Source organism: Carcharodon carcharias, chromosome 22, assembly GCF_017639515.1.
Source record: "Carcharodon carcharias isolate sCarCar2 chromosome 22, sCarCar2.pri, whole genome shotgun sequence".
Lineage (NCBI taxonomy): Eukaryota > Metazoa > Chordata > Chondrichthyes > Lamniformes > Lamnidae > Carcharodon > Carcharodon carcharias.
Genome location: NC_054488.1, coordinates 62,820,189 through 62,841,798, shown reverse-complemented (window position 1 = coordinate 62,841,798; position 21,610 = coordinate 62,820,189).

Genomic DNA, 21,610 nt, shown 5'->3' with positions numbered 1-21,610 from the left:
CAGCACTCTGATCAGCAGTACTCTCATGAGCAATAATCTCAGCAGCCAAAGTCTTATCAGCAGTACTTTGATAAGCAGTACTCTCAACAGCAGCACTCTCAGCAGCAGTACTCTGATCAGCAGTACTCTCATCAGCAGTACTTTCATCAGCAGTACTCTCATCGGCAGTACTTTCACCAGCAGCACTCTCACCGGCAATACTCTCATCAGCAGTACTCTCATCTGCAGTATTCTCATCAGCTGTATTATGATCAGCAGTACTCTCATCAGCAATACTCTCATCAGCATTAGTCTGATCAGCTGTACTTTGATAAGCAGTACTCTCAACAGCAGCACTCTCATCAACAGTTCTCTAATCAGCAGTACTCTCATCAGCAGTACTTTCATCAGCAGTACTCTGATCAGCATTGCTCTCAACATCAGTAATCTCATCAGCACTACTCTCATCAGCAGCACTCTCATTAGCAGTACTCTCATCAGCAGTAATTTCATCAGCAGCACTCTAAACAGGAGTACTCTCATCAGCAATACTCTCAACAGCAGTACTCTCATCTGCAGTATTCTCATCAGCAGTATTATGATCAGCAGTGTTCTCATCAGCAGCACTCTCATCAGCAGCACTCTCAACAGCAGTACTCTCATCAGCATTAGTCTGATCAGCTGTACTTTGATAAGCAGTACTCTCAAAAGCAGCACTCTCATCAGCCAGTTCTCTAATCAGCAGTACTCTCATCAGCAGTGCTATTATCAGTAGCACTATTGTCAGCAGTACTCTCATCAGCAGTTCCCTTATCAGAAGTACTCTGATCAGTAGAACTCTCATCAGAAATACTCGCATCAGCAGTACTCTCATCAGCAATACTCTCATCAGCAGAACTCTCATAAGAATTTCTCTGATCAGCAGTACATTCATCAGCAGCACTCTGATCAGTAGTACTCTCATCAGCAATACTCTCATCAGCAGTACTCTCATCAGCAATAGTCTCATCAGCAGTACTCTGCTCAGCAGTACTCTAATCAGCAGTACTCTGATCAGTAGTACTCTCATCAGCAGTAATCTCATCAGCGTCACTCTCAACAGCAGTACTCTCATCAGCAACACTCTCATCAGCAGTACTCTAATCATCAGTACTCTCATCAGCAGTACTCTCATCAGCAGCACTCTCACCAGCAGCACTCTCAACAGCAATACTCTCATCAGCAGCACTCTCATCTGCAGTATTCTCATCAGCTGTATTATGATCAGCAGTACTCTCATCAGCAATACTCTCATCAGCATTAGTCTGATCAGCTGTACTTTGATAAGCAGTACTCTCAACAGCAGCACTCTCATCAGCAGTTCTCTAATCAGCAGTACTCTCATCAGCAGTACTTTGATCAGCAGTACTCTCATCAGAAATACTCTGATCAGCATTACTCTCAACAGCACGAATCTCATCAGCATTACTCTCATCAGCAGCACTCTCATTAGCAGTACACTCATCAGCAATACTCTCATCAGCAGTACTCTCATCAGCAATAGTCTCATCAGCAGTACTCTGCTCAGCAGTACTCTAATCAGCAGTACTCTGATCAGTAGTACTCTCATCAGCAGTAATCTCATCAGCGTCACTCTCAACAGCAGTACTCTCATCAGCAACACTCTCATCAGCAGTACTCTAATCATCAGTACTCTCATCAGCAGTACTCTCATCAGCAGCACTCTCACCAGCAGCACTCTCAACAGCAATACTCTCATCAGCAGCACTCTCATCTGCAGTATTCTCATCAGCTGTATTATGATCAGCAGTACTCTCATCAGCAATACTCTCATCAGCATTAGTCTGATCAGCTGTACTTTGATAAGCAGTACTCTCAACAGCAGCACTCTCATCAGCAGTTCTCTAATCAGCAGTACTCTCATCAGCAGTACTTTGATCAGCAGTACTCTCATCAGAAATACTCTGATCAGCATTACTCTCAACAGCACGAATCTCATCAGCATTACTCTCATCAGCAGCACTCTCATTAGCAGTACTCTCATCAGCAGTAATTTCATCAGCAGCACTCTAAACAGGAGTACTCTCCATCAGCAATAATCTCAGCAGCAGTACTCTCATCTGCAGTATTCTCATCAGCTGTATTATGATCAGCAGCATTCTCATCAGCAGCACTCTCATCAGCAGCACTCTCAACTGCAGTACTCTCATCAGCATTAGTCTGATCAGCTGTACTTTGATAAGCAGTACTCTCAAAAGCAGCACTCTCATCAGCCAGTTCTTTAATCAGCAGTACTCTCATCAGCACTACTATTATCAGTAGCACTATCATCAGCAGTACTCTCATCAGCAGTACACTTATCAGAAGTACTCTGATCAGTAGAACTCTCATCAGAAATACTCGCATCAGCAGTACTCTCATCAGCAATACTCTCATCAGCAGTACTCTCACCAACTGTACTTTGATAAGCGGGGCTCTGATCAGCAGCACTCTTATCTGCCGTACTCTCATCAGCAATACACTCATCAGCAGCAATCTGATGAGCAGTACTCTGTTCAGCAGCACTCTGATCAGCAGCACTCTGATCAGCAGTGCTCTCATCAGCAGTACTCTCATCAGCAGTACTCTCATCAGCAGGACTCTGATCAGCAGCACTCTAAACAGGAGTACTCTCATCAGCAATATTCTCATCAGCAGCACTCTGATCAGCAGTACTCTCATGAGCAATAATCTCAGCAGCCAAAGTCTTATCAGCAGTACTTTGATAAGCAGTACTCTCAACAGCAGCACTCTCAGCAGCAGTACTCTGATCAGCAGTACTCTCATCAGCAGTACTTTCATCAGCAGTACTCTCATCGGCAGTACTTTCACCAGCAGCACTCTCACCGGCAATACTCTCATCAGCAGTACTCTCATCTGCAGTATTCTCATCAGCTGTATTATGATCAGCAGTACTCTCATCAGCAATACTCTCATCAGCATTAGTCTGATCAGCTGTACTTTGATAAGCAGTACTCTCAACAGCAGCACTCTCATCAACAGTTCTCTAATCAGCAGTACTCTCATCAGCAGTACTTTCATCAGCAGTACTCTGATCAGCATTGCTCTCAACATCAGTAATCTCATCAGCACTACTCTCATCAGCAGCACTCTCATTAGCAGTACTCTCATCAGCAGTAATTTCATCAGCAGCACTCTAAACAGGAGTACTCTCATCAGCAATACTCTCAACAGCAGTACTCTCATCTGCAGTATTCTCATCAGCAGTATTATGATCAGCAGTATTCTCATCAGCAGCACTCTCATCAGCAGCACTCTCAACAGCAGTACTCTCATCAGCATTAGTCTGATCAGCTGTACTTTGATAAGCAGTACTCTCAAAAGCAGCACTCTCATCAGCAGTTCTCTAATCAGCAGTACTCTCATCAGCAGTACTTTCATCAGCAGTACTCTCATCAGCAATACTCTGATCAGCATTACTCTCAACAGCATTACTTTGATTAGCAGTACTCTGATGAGCAATACTCTCAACAGCAGCACTGTCATCAGCAATACTCTGATCAGCAGTACTCTCACCAACTGTACTTTGATAAGCGGGGCTCTGATCAGCAGCACTCTTATCTGCCGTACTCTCATCAGCAATACACTCATCAGCAGCAATCTGATGAGCAGTACTCTGTTCAGCAGCACTCTGATCAGCAGCACTCTGATCAGCAGTGCTCTCATCAGCAGTACTCTCATCAGCAGTACTCTCAACAGCAGGACTCTGATCAGCAGCACTCTAAACAGGAGTACTCTCATCAGCAATATTCTCATCAGCAGCACTCTGATCAGCAGTACTCTCATGAGCAATAATCTCAGCAGCCAAAGTCTTATCAGCAGTACTTTGATAAGCAGTACTCTCAACAGCAGCACTCTCAGCAGCAGTACTCTGATCAGCAGTACTCTCATCAGCAGTACTTTCATCAGCAGTACTCTCATCGGCAGTACTTTCACCAGCAGCACTCTCACCGGCAATACTCTCATCAGCAGTACTCTCATCTGCAGTATTCTCATCAGCTGTATTATGATCAGCAGTACTCTCATCAGCAATACTCTCATCAGCATTAGTCTGATCAGCTGTACTTTGATAAGCAGTACTCTCAACAGCAGCACTCTCATCAACAGTTCTCTAATCAGCAGTACTCTCATCAGCAGTACTTTCATCAGCAGTACTCTGATCAGCATTGCTCTCAACATCAGTAATCTCATCAGCACTACTCTCATCAGCAGCACTCTCATTAGCAGTACTCTCATCAGCAGTAATTTCATCAGCAGCACTCTAAACAGGAGTACTCTCATCAGCAATACTCTCAACAGCAGTACTCTCATCTGCAGTATTCTCATCAGCAGTATTATGATCAGCAGTATTCTCATCAGCAGCACTCTCATCAGCAGCACTCTCAACAGCAGTACTCTCATCAGCATTAGTCTGATCAGCTGTACTTTGATAAGCAGTACTCTCAAAAGCAGCACTCTCATCAGCCAGTTCTCTAATCAGCAGTACTCTCATCAGCAGTACTATTATCAGTAGCACTATTGTCAGCAGTACTCTCATCAGCAGTTCCCTTATCAGAAGTACTCTGATCAGTAGAACTCTCATCAGAAATACTCGCATCAGCAGTACTCTCATCAGCAATACTCTCATCAGCAGAACTCTCATAAGAATTTCTCTGATCAGCAGTACATTCATCAGCAGCACTCTGATCAGTAGTACTCTCATCAGCAATACTCTCATCAGCAGTACTCTCATCAGCAATAGTCTCATCAGCAGTACTCTGCTCAGCAGTACTCTAATCAGCAGTACTCTGATCAGTAGTACTCTCATCAGCAGTAATCTCATCAGCGTCACTCTCAACAGCAGTACTCTCATCAGCAACACTCTCATCAGCAGTACTCTAATCATCAGTACTCTCATCAGCAGTACTCTCATCAGCAGCACTCTCACCAGCAGCACTCTCAACAGCAATACTCTCATCAGCAGCACTCTCATCTGCAGTATTCTCATCAGCTGTATTATGATCAGCAGTACTCTCATCAGCAATACTCTCATCAGCATTAGTCTGATCAGCTGTACTTTGATAAGCAGTACTCTCAACAGCAGCACTCTCATCAGCAGTTCTCTAATCAGCAGTACTCTCATCAGCAGTACTTTGATCAGCAGTACTCTCATCAGAAATACTCTGATCAGCATTACTCTCAACAGCACGAATCTCATCAGCATTACTCTCATCAGCAGCACTCTCATTAGCAGTACTCTCATCAGCAGTAATTTCATCAGCAGCACTCTAAACAGGAGTACTCTCCATCAGCAATAATCTCAGCAGCAGTACTCTCATCTGCAGTATTCTCATCAGCTGTATTATGATCAGCAGCATTCTCATCAGCAGCACTCTCATCAGCAGCACTCTCAACTGCAGTACTCTCATCAGCATTAGTCTGATCAGCTGTACTTTGATAAGCAGTACTCTCAAAAGCAGCACTCTCATCAGCCAGTTCTTTAATCAGCAGTACTCTCATCAGCACTACTATTATCAGTAGCACTATCATCAGCAGTACTCTCATCAGCAGTACACTTATCAGAAGTACTCTGATCAGTAGAACTCTCATCAGAAATACTCGCATCAGCAGTACTCTCATCAGCAATACTCTCATCAGCAGTACTCTCACCAACTGTACTTTGATAAGCGGGGCTCTGATCAGCAGCACTCTTATCTGCCGTACTCTCATCAGCAATACACTCATCAGCAGCAATCTGATGAGCAGTACTCTGTTCAGCAGCACTCTGATCAGCAGCACTCTGATCAGCAGTGCTCTCATCAGCAGTACTCTCATTAGCAGCACTCTCATCAGCAGTACTCTCATCAGCAGGACTCTGATCAGCAGCACTCTAAACAGGAGTACTCTCATCAGCAATATTCTCATCAGCAGCACTCTGATCAGCAGTACTCTCATGAGCAATAATCTCAGCAGCCAAAGTCTTATCAGCAGTACTTTGATAAGCAGTACTCTCAACAGCAGCACTCTCAGCAGCAGTACTCTGATCAGCAGTACTCTCATCAGCAGTACTTTCATCAGCAGTACTCTCATCGGCAGTACTTTCACCAGCAGCACTCTCACCGGCAATACTCTCATCAGCAGTACTCTCATCTGCAGTATTCTCATCAGCTGTATTATGATCAGCAGTACTCTCATCAGCAATACTCTCATCAGCATTAGTCTGATCAGCTGTACTTTGATAAGCAGTACTCTCAACAGCAGCACTCTCATCAACAGTTCTCTAATCAGCAGTACTCTCATCAGCAGTACTTTCATCAGCAGTACTCTGATCAGCATTGCTCTCAACATCAGTAATCTCATCAGCACTACTCTCATCAGCAGCACTCTCATTAGCAGTACTCTCATCAGCAGTAATTTCATCAGCAGCACTCTAAACAGGAGTACTCTCATCAGCAATACTCTCAACAGCAGTACTCTCATCTGCAGTATTCTCATCAGCAGTATTATGATCAGCAGTGTTCTCATCAGCAGCACTCTCATCAGCAGCACTCTCAACAGCAGTACTCTCATCAGCATTAGTCTGATCAGCTGTACTTTGATAAGCAGTACTCTCAAAAGCAGCACTCTCATCAGCCAGTTCTCTAATCAGCAGTACTCTCATCAGCAGTGCTATTATCAGTAGCACTATTGTCAGCAGTACTCTCATCAGCAGTTCCCTTATCAGAAGTACTCTGATCAGTAGAACTCTCATCAGAAATACTCGCATCAGCAGTACTCTCATCAGCAATACTCTCATCAGCAGAACTCTCATAAGAATTTCTCTGATCAGCAGTACATTCATCAGCAGCACTCTGATCAGTAGTACTCTCATCAGCAATACTCTCATCAGCAGTACTCTCATCAGCAATAGTCTCATCAGCAGTACTCTGCTCAGCAGTACTCTAATCAGCAGTACTCTGATCAGTAGTACTCTCATCAGCAGTAATCTCATCAGCGTCACTCTCAACAGCAGTACTCTCATCAGCAACACTCTCATCAGCAGTACTCTAATCATCAGTACTCTCATCAGCAGTACTCTCATCAGCAGCACTCTCACCAGCAGCACTCTCAACAGCAATACTCTCATCAGCAGCACTCTCATCTGCAGTATTCTCATCAGCTGTATTATGATCAGCAGTACTCTCATCAGCAATACTCTCATCAGCATTAGTCTGATCAGCTGTACTTTGATAAGCAGTACTCTCAACAGCAGCACTCTCATCAGCAGTTCTCTAATCAGCAGTACTCTCATCAGCAGTACTTTGATCAGCAGTACTCTCATCAGAAATACTCTGATCAGCATTACTCTCAACAGCACGAATCTCATCAGCATTACTCTCATCAGCAGCACTCTCATTAGCAGTACACTCATCAGCAATACTCTCATCAGCAGTACTCTCATCAGCAATAGTCTCATCAGCAGTACTCTGCTCAGCAGTACTCTAATCAGCAGTACTCTGATCAGTAGTACTCTCATCAGCAGTAATCTCATCAGCGTCACTCTCAACAGCAGTACTCTCATCAGCAACACTCTCATCAGCAGTACTCTAATCATCAGTACTCTCATCAGCAGTACTCTCATCAGCAGCACTCTCACCAGCAGCACTCTCAACAGCAATACTCTCATCAGCAGCACTCTCATCTGCAGTATTCTCATCAGCTGTATTATGATCAGCAGTACTCTCATCAGCAATACTCTCATCAGCATTAGTCTGATCAGCTGTACTTTGATAAGCAGTACTCTCAACAGCAGCACTCTCATCAGCAGTTCTCTAATCAGCAGTACTCTCATCAGCAGTACTTTGATCAGCAGTACTCTCATCAGAAATACTCTGATCAGCATTACTCTCAACAGCACGAATCTCATCAGCATTACTCTCATCAGCAGCACTCTCATTAGCAGTACTCTCATCAGCAGTAATTTCATCAGCAGCACTCTAAACAGGAGTACTCTCCATCAGCAATAATCTCAGCAGCAGTACTCTCATCTGCAGTATTCTCATCAGCTGTATTATGATCAGCAGCATTCTCATCAGCAGCACTCTCATCAGCAGCACTCTCAACTGCAGTACTCTCATCAGCATTAGTCTGATCAGCTGTACTTTGATAAGCAGTACTCTCAAAAGCAGCACTCTCATCAGCCAGTTCTTTAATCAGCAGTACTCTCATCAGCACTACTATTATCAGTAGCACTATCATCAGCAGTACTCTCATCAGCAGTACACTTATCAGAAGTACTCTGATCAGTAGAACTCTCATCAGAAATACTCGCATCAGCAGTACTCTCATCAGCAATACTCTCATCAGCAGTACTCTCACCAACTGTACTTTGATAAGCGGGGCTCTGATCAGCAGCACTCTTATCTGCCGTACTCTCATCAGCAATACACTCATCAGCAGCAATCTGATGAGCAGTACTCTGTTCAGCAGCACTCTGATCAGCAGCACTCTGATCAGCAGTGCTCTCATCAGCAGTACTCTCATCAGCAGTACTCTCATCAGCAGGACTCTGATCAGCAGCACTCTAAACAGGAGTACTCTCATCAGCAATATTCTCATCAGCAGCACTCTGATCAGCAGTACTCTCATGAGCAATAATCTCAGCAGCCAAAGTCTTATCAGCAGTACTTTGATAAGCAGTACTCTCAACAGCAGCACTCTCAGCAGCAGTACTCTGATCAGCAGTACTCTCATCAGCAGTACTTTCATCAGCAGTACTCTCATCGGCAGTACTTTCACCAGCAGCACTCTCACCGGCAATACTCTCATCAGCAGTACTCTCATCTGCAGTATTCTCATCAGCTGTATTATGATCAGCAGTACTCTCATCAGCAATACTCTCATCAGCATTAGTCTGATCAGCTGTACTTTGATAAGCAGTACTCTCAACAGCAGCACTCTCATCAACAGTTCTCTAATCAGCAGTACTCTCATCAGCAGTACTTTCATCAGCAGTACTCTGATCAGCATTGCTCTCAACATCAGTAATCTCATCAGCACTACTCTCATCAGCAGCACTCTCATTAGCAGTACTCTCATCAGCAGTAATTTCATCAGCAGCACTCTAAACAGGAGTACTCTCATCAGCAATACTCTCAACAGCAGTACTCTCATCTGCAGTATTCTCATCAGCAGTATTATGATCAGCAGTATTCTCATCAGCAGCACTCTCATCAGCAGCACTCTCAACAGCAGTACTCTCATCAGCATTAGTCTGATCAGCTGTACTTTGATAAGCAGTACTCTCAAAAGCAGCACTCTCATCAGCAGTTCTCTAATCAGCAGTACTCTCATCAGCAGTACTTTCATCAGCAGTACTCTCATCAGCAATACTCTGATCAGCATTACTCTCAACAGCATTACTTTGATTAGCAGTACTCTGATGAGCAATACTCTCAACAGCAGCACTGTCATCAGCAATACTCTGATCAGCAGTACTCTCACCAACTGTACTTTGATAAGCGGGGCTCTGATCAGCAGCACTCTTATCTGCCGTACTCTCATCAGCAATACACTCATCAGCAGCAATCTGATGAGCAGTACTCTGTTCAGCAGCACTCTGATCAGCAGCACTCTGATCAGCAGTGCTCTCATCAGCAGTACTCTCATCAGCAGTACTCTCAACAGCAGGACTCTGATCAGCAGCACTCTAAACAGGAGTACTCTCATCAGCAATATTCTCATCAGCAGCACTCTGATCAGCAGTACTCTCATGAGCAATAATCTCAGCAGCCAAAGTCTTATCAGCAGTACTTTGATAAGCAGTACTCTCAACAGCAGCACTCTCAGCAGCAGTACTCTGATCAGCAGTACTCTCATCAGCAGTACTTTCATCAGCAGTACTCTCATCGGCAGTACTTTCACCAGCAGCACTCTCACCGGCAATACTCTCATCAGCAGTACTCTCATCTGCAGTATTCTCATCAGCTGTATTATGATCAGCAGTACTCTCATCAGCAATACTCTCATCAGCATTAGTCTGATCAGCTGTACTTTGATAAGCAGTACTCTCAACAGCAGCACTCTCATCAACAGTTCTCTAATCAGCAGTACTCTCATCAGCAGTACTTTCATCAGCAGTACTCTGATCAGCATTGCTCTCAACATCAGTAATCTCATCAGCACTACTCTCATCAGCAGCACTCTCATTAGCAGTACTCTCATCAGCAGTAATTTCATCAGCAGCACTCTAAACAGGAGTACTCTCATCAGCAATACTCTCAACAGCAGTACTCTCATCTGCAGTATTCTCATCAGCAGTATTATGATCAGCAGTATTCTCATCAGCAGCACTCTCATCAGCAGCACTCTCAACAGCAGTACTCTCATCAGCATTAGTCTGATCAGCTGTACTTTGATAAGCAGTACTCTCAAAAGCAGCACTCTCATCAGCCAGTTCTCTAATCAGCAGTACTCTCATCAGCAGTACTATTATCAGTAGCACTATTGTCAGCAGTACTCTCATCAGCAGTTCCCTTATCAGAAGTACTCTGATCAGTAGAACTCTCATCAGAAATACTCGCATCAGCAGTACTCTCATCAGCAATACTCTCATCAGCAGAACTCTCATAAGAATTTCTCTGATCAGCAGTACATTCATCAGCAGCACTCTGATCAGTAGTACTCTCATCAGCAATACTCTCATCAGCAGTACTCTCATCAGCAATAGTCTCATCAGCAGTACTCTGCTCAGCAGTACTCTAATCAGCAGTACTCTGATCAGTAGTACTCTCATCAGCAGTAATCTCATCAGCGTCACTCTCAACAGCAGTACTCTCATCAGCAACACTCTCATCAGCAGTACTCTAATCATCAGTACTCTCATCAGCAGTACTCTCATCAGCAGCACTCTCACCAGCAGCACTCTCAACAGCAATACTCTCATCAGCAGCACTCTCATCTGCAGTATTCTCATCAGCTGTATTATGATCAGCAGTACTCTCATCAGCAATACTCTCATCAGCATTAGTCTGATCAGCTGTACTTTGATAAGCAGTACTCTCAACAGCAGCACTCTCATCAGCAGTTCTCTAATCAGCAGTACTCTCATCAGCAGTACTTTGATCAGCAGTACTCTCATCAGAAATACTCTGATCAGCATTACTCTCAACAGCACGAATCTCATCAGCATTACTCTCATCAGCAGCACTCTCATTAGCAGTACTCTCATCAGCAGTAATTTCATCAGCAGCACTCTAAACAGGAGTACTCTCCATCAGCAATAATCTCAGCAGCAGTACTCTCATCTGCAGTATTCTCATCAGCTGTATTATGATCAGCAGCATTCTCATCAGCAGCACTCTCATCAGCAGCACTCTCAACTGCAGTACTCTCATCAGCATTAGTCTGATCAGCTGTACTTTGATAAGCAGTACTCTCAAAAGCAGCACTCTCATCAGCCAGTTCTTTAATCAGCAGTACTCTCATCAGCACTACTATTATCAGTAGCACTATCATCAGCAGTACTCTCATCAGCAGTACACTTATCAGAAGTACTCTGATCAGTAGAACTCTCATCAGAAATACTCGCATCAGCAGTACTCTCATCAGCAATACTCTCATCAGCAGTACTCTCACCAACTGTACTTTGATAAGCGGGGCTCTGATCAGCAGCACTCTTATCTGCCGTACTCTCATCAGCAATACACTCATCAGCAGCAATCTGATGAGCAGTACTCTGTTCAGCAGCACTCTGATCAGCAGCACTCTGATCAGCAGTGCTCTCATCAGCAGTACTCTCATTAGCAGCACTCTCATCAGCAGTACTCTCATCAGCAGGACTCTGATCAGCAGCACTCTAAACAGGAGTACTCTCATCAGCAATATTCTCATCAGCAGCACTCTGATCAGCAGTACTCTCATGAGCAATAATCTCAGCAGCCAAAGTCTTATCAGCAGTACTTTGATAAGCAGTACTCTCAACAGCAGCACTCTCAGCAGCAGTACTCTGATCAGCAGTACTCTCATCAGCAGTACTTTCATCAGCAGTACTCTCATCGGCAGTACTTTCACCAGCAGCACTCTCACCGGCAATACTCTCATCAGCAGTACTCTCATCTGCAGTATTCTCATCAGCTGTATTATGATCAGCAGTACTCTCATCAGCAATACTCTCATCAGCATTAGTCTGATCAGCTGTACTTTGATAAGCAGTACTCTCAACAGCAGCACTCTCATCAACAGTTCTCTAATCAGCAGTACTCTCATCAGCAGTACTTTCATCAGCAGTACTCTGATCAGCATTGCTCTCAACATCAGTAATCTCATCAGCACTACTCTCATCAGCAGCACTCTCATTAGCAGTACTCTCATCAGCAGTAATTTCATCAGCAGCACTCTAAACAGGAGTACTCTCATCAGCAATACTCTCAACAGCAGTACTCTCATCTGCAGTATTCTCATCAGCAGTATTATGATCAGCAGTATTCTCATCAGCAGCACTCTCATCAGCAGCACTCTCAACAGCAGTACTCTCATCAGCATTAGTCTGATCAGCTGTACTTTGATAAGCAGTACTCTCAAAAGCAGCACTCTCATCAGCCAGTTCTCTAATCAGCAGTACTCTCATCAGCAGTACTATTATCAGTAGCACTATTGTCAGCAGTACTCTCATCAGCAGTTCCCTTATCAGAAGTACTCTGATCAGTAGAACTCTCATCAGAAATACTCGCATCAGCAGTACTCTCATCAGCAATACTCTCATCAGCAGAACTCTCATAAGAATTTCTCTGATCAGCAGTACATTCATCAGCAGCACTCTGATCAGTAGTACTCTCATCAGCAATACTCTCATCAGCAGTACTCTCATCAGCAATAGTCTCATCAGCAGTACTCTGCTCAGCAGTACTCTAATCAGCAGTACTCTGATCAGTAGTACTCTCATCAGCAGTAATCTCATCAGCGTCACTCTCAACAGCAGTACTCTCATCAGCAACACTCTCATCAGCAGTACTCTAATCATCAGTACTCTCATCAGCAGTACTCTCATCAGCAGCACTCTCACCAGCAGCACTCTCAACAGCAATACTCTCATCAGCAGCACTCTCATCTGCAGTATTCTCATCAGCTGTATTATGATCAGCAGTACTCTCATCAGCAATACTCTCATCAGCATTAGTCTGATCAGCTGTACTTTGATAAGCAGTACTCTCAACAGCAGCACTCTCATCAGCAGTTCTCTAATCAGCAGTACTCTCATCAGCAGTACTTTGATCAGCAGTACTCTCATCAGAAATACTCTGATCAGCATTACTCTCAACAGCACGAATCTCATCAGCATTACTCTCATCAGCAGCACTCTCATTAGCAGTACTCTCATCAGCAATACTCTCATCAGCAGTACTCTCATCAGCAATAGTCTCATCAGCAGTACTCTGCTCAGCAGTACTCTAATCAGCAGTACTCTGATCAGTAGTACTCTCATCAGCAGTAATCTCATCAGCGTCACTCTCAACAGCAGTACTCTCATCAGCAACACTCTCATCAGCAGTACTCTAATCATCAGTACTCTCATCAGCAGTACTCTCATCAGCAGCACTCTCACCAGCAGCACTCTCAACAGCAATACTCTCATCAGCAGCACTCTCATCTGCAGTATTCTCATCAGCTGTATTATGATCAGCAGTACTCTCATCAGCAATACTCTCATCAGCATTAGTCTGATCAGCTGTACTTTGATAAGCAGTACTCTCAACAGCAGCACTCTCATCAGCAGTTCTCTAATCAGCAGTACTCTCATCAGCAGTACTTTGATCAGCAGTACTCTCATCAGAAATACTCTGATCAGCATTACTCTCAACAGCACGAATCTCATCAGCATTACTCTCATCAGCAGCACTCTCATTAGCAGTACTCTCATCAGCAGTAATTTCATCAGCAGCACTCTAAACAGGAGTACTCTCCATCAGCAATAATCTCAGCAGCAGTACTCTCATCTGCAGTATTCTCATCAGCTGTATTATGATCAGCAGCATTCTCATCAGCAGCACTCTCATCAGCAGCACTCTCAACTGCAGTACTCTCATCAGCATTAGTCTGATCAGCTGTACTTTGATAAGCAGTACTCTCAAAAGCAGCACTCTCATCAGCCAGTTCTTTAATCAGCAGTACTCTCATCAGCACTACTATTATCAGTAGCACTATCATCAGCAGTACTCTCATCAGCAGTACACTTATCAGAAGTACTCTGATCAGTAGAACTCTCATCAGAAATACTCGCATCAGCAGTACTCTCATCAGCAATACTCTCATCAGCAGTACTCTCACCAACTGTACTTTGATAAGCGGGGCTCTGATCAGCAGCACTCTTATCTGCCGTACTCTCATCAGCAATACACTCATCAGCAGCAATCTGATGAGCAGTACTCTGTTCAGCAGCACTCTGATCAGCAGCACTCTGATCAGCAGTGCTCTCATCAGCAGTACTCTCATTAGCAGCACTCTCATCAGCAGTACTCTCATCAGCAGGACTCTGATCAGCAGCACTCTAAACAGGAGTACTCTCATCAGCAATATTCTCATCAGCAGCACTCTGATCAGCAGTACTCTCATCTCATCAGCAGTAATTTCATCAGCAGCACTCTAAACAGGAGTACTCTCATCAGCAATACTCTCAATAGCAGTACTCTCATCTGCAGTATTCTCATCAGCAGTATTATGATCAGCAGTATTCTCATCAGCAGCACTCTCATCAGCAGCACTCTCAACAGCAGTACTCTCATCAGCATTAGTCTGATCAGCTGTACTTTGATAAGCAGTACTCTCAAAAGCAGCACTCTCATCAGCCAGTTCTCTAATCAGCAGTACTCTCATCAGCAGTACTATTATCAGTAGCACTATTGTCAGCAGTACTCTCATCAGCAGTTCCCTTATCAGAAGTACTCTGATCAGTAGAACTCACATCAGAAATACTCGCATCAGCAGTACTCTCATCAGCAATACTCTCATCAGCAGAACTCTCATAAGAATTTCTCTGATCAGCAGTACATTCATCAGCAGCACTCTGATCAGTAGTACTCTCATCAGCAATACTCTCATCAGCAGTACTCTCATCAGCAATAGTCTCATCAGCAGTACTCTGCTCAGCAGTACTCTAATCAGCAGTACTCTGATCAGTAGTACTCTCATCAGCAGTAATCTCATCAGCGTCACTCTCAACAGCAGTACTCTCATCAGGAACACTCTCATCAGCAGTACTCTAATCATCAGTACTCTCATCAGCAGTACTCTCATCAGCAGTACTCTCATCAGCAATAATCTGATCAGCTGTACTAACAACAGCAGTGCTTTGATAAGCAGTACTCTGATCAGCAGTGCTCTCAAGAGCAGCACTCTCATCAAAAGCACTCTCATCAGCAATACTCTGATCAGCATTACTCTCACCAACAGTACTTGGATAAGCGGGGCTCTGATCAGCAGCACTCTCATCAGCAGTACTCTCATCAGCAATACACTCATCAGCAGCAATCTGATGAGCAGTAATCTGTTCAGCAGCACTCTGAACAGTAGCACTCAGATCAGAAGTGCTCTCAACTGTAGCACGCTCTTCAGCAGCACTCTCATCAGCAGTACTCTCATTCGCAGCACTCTCATCAGCAGTAATGTGATCAGCAGTACTCTCATCTGCAGTACTCTCATCAGCAGTACTCTCATCAGCAGCACTCTAATCAGGAGTACTCTCATCAGCCATACTCTCATCAGCAGCAGTCTGATCAGCAGTACTCTCATCAGCAATAATCTCAGCAACAATAGTCTTATCAGCAGTATTTTAATAAGCAGTACTCTCAACAGCAGCACTCACAAAAGTAATACTCTCATCAGCAGTACTCTCATCAGCAAAAATCTGATGAGCAGATATTTCATCAGCAGTAATCTCATCAGCAGTACTCTCATCAGCAGTACTCTCATCAGCAGCACTCTCATCAGCAGTTCTCTAATCAGCAACACTCTCATCAGCAGCAATCTGATCAGCAGTGCCCTCAACAGCAGCACTCGCTTCAGCAGCACTCTCATCAACAGTACTCTCATCAGCAGTACTCTAATTAGCAGCACTCTCATCAGCAGTACTGTGATCAGCAGTACTCTCATCAGCAGTAGTCTCATCAGCAGGACTCTCATCAGCAGCACTCTAATCAGGAGTATTCTCTTCAGCAATACTCTCATCAGCAGCACTCTGATCAGCAGTACTCTCATCAGCAATAATCTCTTCAGCAATAGTCTTATCAGCAGTCCTTTGTTAAGCAGTACTCTCAACAGCAGCACTCTCATCAGCAGCACTCTCATCAGCAGTACTCTCATCAGCAAAAATCTGATCAGCAGTTATCTCATCAGCAGTATTCTCATCAGCAGCACTCTCATCAGCAGCACTCTCATCAGCAGTTCTCTCATCAGCAGTACTCTCATCAGCAGCACTCTCATCAGCAGCACTCTCATCAGCAGGGATTTCATCAGCAGCACTCTAATCAGGAGTATTTTCATCAGCAATACTCTCAACAGCAGTACTCTCATCTGCAGTATTCTCATCAGCTGTATTATGATCAGCAGTACTCTCATCAGCAGCACTCTTATCAGCAGCTCTCTCAACAGCAATACTCTCATGAGCAATAGACTGATCGGAAGTACTTTGATAAGCAGTACTCTCAACAGCAGCACTCTCAGCAGGACTACTCGAATCAGCAGTAATCTCATCAGCAGTACTTTCATCAGCTTTCTTCCCATCAGCAATACTCTGATCAGCATTACTCTCAACAGCAGTACTTTGATTAGCAGTACTCTGATCAGCAACACTCTCAACAGCAGTACTTTTATAAGCAGTACTCTGATCAGCAGTACTATCATCAGGAGCACTCTCATCAGCAGTACCCTGATCTGCAGGACACTTATCAGAAGTATTCTGATCAGTAATACTCTCATCAGAAATACTTGCATCAGCAGTACTCTCGTCAGCAATACTCTCATCAGCAGCACTCTCATCAGCAGCACTCTCATCAGCAGCACTCTCATCAGAAGCAGTCTCATCAGCTGCACTCTCATCAGCAATCATCTGATCAGCAGTACTCACAACAGCAGTACAATGATAAGCAGTACTCTGATCAGCAGTACTCTCAACAGCAGCACTCTCTCCAGCAGCACTCTCAACAGCAATACTTTCATCAGCAGTACTTTCATCAGCAATAATATGATCAGCAGTTATCACATCAGCAGTAATCTCAGCAGCGGTACTCTCATGAGCAGTACTCTCATCAGCAGCACTCTGATCAGCAGTGCTGTCAACAGCAGCACTCTCTTCAGCAGCACTCTCAACAGCAATACTTTCATCAGCAGTACTTTCATCAGCAATAATATGATCAGCAGTTATCACATCAGCAGTAATCTCAGCAGCAGTACTCTCATCAGCAGTACTCTCATTAGCAGCACTCTAATCAGCAGTTCTGTGATCAGCAGTACTCCCATCAGCAATAGTCTCATCAGCAATTGTCTTATCAGCAGTCCTTTGATAAGCAGTACTCTCAACAGCAGCACACTCATCAGCAGTACTCTCAACAGCAGAACTCTCATCAGCAGCACTCTCATCAGCAGTACTCTCATCAGCAAAAATCTGATCAGCGGTAATCTCATCAGCAGAAAACTCATCAGCTGTACTCTCATCAGCTGCACTCTCACCAGCAGGACTCTCATCAGCCGTACTCTCATTAGCAGTACTCTCATTGGCAGCACTCTAATCAGGAGTACTCTCATCAGCAATACTCTCAACAGCAGTACTCTCATCTGCAGTATTCTCATCAGCTGTATTATGATCAGCAGTCCTCTCATCAGCAGCACTCTTATCAGCAGCTCTCTCAACAGCAATATTCTCATCAGCATTAAACTGATCTGCAGTACTTTGATAAGCAGTACTCTCAACAGCAGCTCTCTCATCAGGACTGCTCGAATCAGAAGTACTCTCATCAGCAGTACTTTCATCAGCTGTCTTCCCATCAGCAAAACTCTGATCAGCATTACTCTCAACAGCAGTACTTTGATTAGCAGTACTCTGATCAGCAATATTCTCAACAGCAGTACTTTTATAAGCAGTACTCTGATCAGCAGTACTATCATCAGGAGCACTCTCATCAGCAGTACCCTGATCAGCAGTACACTTATCAAAATTATTCTGATCAATACTACTCTCATCAGATATATTTGCATCAGCAGTACTCTCGTCAGCAATACTCTCATCAGCAGCACTCTCATAAGAATTACTCTGTATGCAGTACACTCATCAGCAGCACTCTGATCAGTAGTACTCTCATCAGCAACACTCTCATCAGCAGTACTCTCATCAGCATTACTTTCATCAGCAGTAGTCTCATCAGCAGCACTCTCATCAGCAGTACACTCATCAGCAGCAGTCTCATCAGCATCACTTTTATCAGCAGTACTCTCATCAGCAGCACTCTCATCAGAAGTACTCTAGTAAGCAGTACTCTCATCAGCATTACTTTCATCAGCAGTACTCTCATCAGCAATACTGATTAGCTGTAATCTCATCAGCAGCACTCCCATCAGCAGCACCCATCAGCAATACTCTCATCAGCAGCATTCTCATCAGCAGCACTCTCATCAGCAGTACTCTAATCAGCAACACTCTCATCAGCAGCACTCTGATCAGCAGTGCCCTCAACAGCAGCACTCGCTTCAGCAGCACTCTCATCAGCAGTACTCTCATCAGCAGTACTCTCATTAGCAGCACTCTCATCAGCAGTACTGTGATCAGCAGTACTCTGATCAGCAGTACTCTCATCAGCAGGGCTCTCATCAGCAGCACTCTAATCAGGAGTATTCTCTTCAGCAATACTCTCATCAGCAGCACTCTGATCAGCAGTACTCTCATCAGCAATAATCTCTTCAGCAATAGTCTTATCAGCAGTCCTTTGATAAGCAGTACTCTCAACAGCAGCACTCTTATCAGCAGCACTCTCATCAGCAGTACTCTCATCAGCCAAAATCTGATCAGCTGTTATCTCATCAGCAGTACTCTCATCAGCAGCACTCTCATCAGCAGCACTCTCATCAGCAGTATTCTCATCAGCAGTACTCTCATCAGCAGCACTCTCATCAGCAGTACGCTCATCAGCAGGGATTTCATCAGCAGCACTCTAATCAGGAGTATTCTCATCAGCAATACTCTCAACAGCAGTACTCTCATCTGCAGTATTCTCATCAGCTGTATTATGATCAGCAGTACTCTCATCAGCAGCACTCTTATCAGCAGCTCTCTCAACAGCAATACTCTCATGAGCAATAGACTGATCGGAAGTACTTTGATAAGCAGTACTCTCAACAGCAGCACTCTCATCAGGACTACTCGAATCAGCAGTAATCTCATCAGCAGTACTTTCATCAGCTTTCTTCCCATCAGCAATACTCTGATCAGCATTACTCTCAACAGCAGTACTTTGATTAGCAGTACTCTGATCAGCAACACTCTCAACAGCAGTACTTTTATAAGCAGTACTCTGATCAGCAGTACTATCATCAGGAGCACTCTCATCAGCAGTACCCTGATCTGCAGGACACTTATCAGAAGTATTCTGATCAGTAATACTCTCATCAGAAATACTTGCATCAGCAGTAATCTCGTCAGCAATACTCTCATCAGCAGCACTCTCATCAGCAGCACTCTCATCAGCAGCACTCTCATCAGCAGCAGTCTCATCAGCTGCACTCTCATCAGCAATCATCTGATCAGCAGTACTCACAACAGCAGTACAATGATAAGCAGTACTCTGATCAGCAGTACTCTCAACAGCAGCACTCTCTCCAGCAGCACTCTCAACAGCAATACTTTCATCAGCAGTACTTTCATCAGCAATAATATGATCAGCAGTTATCACATCAGCAGTAATCTCATCAGCAGTACTCTCATGAGCAGTACTCTCATCAGCAGCACTCTGATCAGCAGTGCTTTCAACAGCAGCCCTCTCTTCAGCAGCACTCTCATCAGCAGTACTCTCATCAGCAGTACTCTCATTAGCAGCACTCTAATCAGCAGTTCTGTGATCAGTAGTTCTCTCATCAGCAATAGTCTCATCAGCAATTGTCTTATCAGCAGTCCTTTGATAAGCAGTACTCTCAACAGCAGCACACTCATCAGCATTACTCTCAACAGCAGAACTCTCATCAGCAGCACTCTCATCAGCAGGACTCTCATCAGCCGTACTCTCATTAGCAGTACTCTCATTGGCAGCACTCTAATCAGGAGTACTCTCATCAGCAATACTCTCAACAGCAGTACTCTCATCTGCAGTATTCTCATCAGCTGTATTATGATCAGCAGTACTCTCATCAGCAGCACTCTTATCAGCAGCTCTCTCAACAGCAATATTCTCATCAGCATTAAACTGATCTGCAGTACTTTGATAAGCAGTACTCTCAACAGCAGCTCTCTCATCAGGACTGCTCGAATCAGAAGTACTCTCATCAGCAGTACTTTCATCAGCTGTCTTCCCATCAGCAAAACTCTGATCAGCATTACTCTCAACAGCAGTACTTTGATTAGCAGTACTCTGATCAGCAATACTCTCAACAGCAGTACTTTTATAAGCAGTACTCTGATCAGCAGTACTATCATCAGGAGCACTCTCATCAGCAGTACCCTGATCAGCAGTACACTTATCAAAATTATTCTGATCAATACTACTCTCATCAGATATATTTGCATCAGCAGTACTCTCGTCAGCAATACTCTCATCAGCAGCACTCCCATAAGAATTACTCTGTATGCAGTACACTCATCAGCAGCACTCTGATCAGTAGTACTCTCATCAGCAACACTCTCATCAGCAGTACTCTCATCAGCAATACTCTCATCAGCAGTAGTCTCATCAGCAGCACTCTCATCAGCAGTACTCTCATCAGCAGCAGTCTCATCAGCATCACTTTTATCAGCAGTACTCTCATCAGCAGCACTCTCATCAGAATTACTCTAGTAAGCAGTACTCTCATCAGCATTACTTTCATCAGCAGTACTCTCATCAGCAATACTGATTAGCTGTAATCTCATCGGCAGCACTCCCATCAGCAGCACCCATCAGCAATACTCTCATCAGCAGCATTGTCATCAGCAGCACTCTCATCAGCAGTACTCTAATCAGCAACACTCTCATCAGCAGCACTCTGATCAGCAGTGCCCTCAACAGCAGCACTCGCTTCAGCAGCACTCTCATCAGCAGTACTCTCATCAGCAGTACGCTCATTAGCAGCACTCTCATCAGCAGTACTGTGATCAGCAGTACTCTCATCAGCAGTACTCTCATCAGCAGGACTCTCATCAGCAGCACTCTAATCAGGAGTATTCTCTTCAGCAATACTCTCATCAGCAGCACTCTGATCAGCAGTACTCTCATCAGCAATAATCTCTTCAGCAATAGTCTTATCAGCAGTCCTTTGATAAGCAGTACTCTCAACAGCAGCACTCTCATCAGCAGCACTCTCATCAGCAGTACTCTCATCAGCCAAAATCTGATCAGCAGTTATCTCATCAGCAGTATTCCCATCAGCAGCACTCTCATCG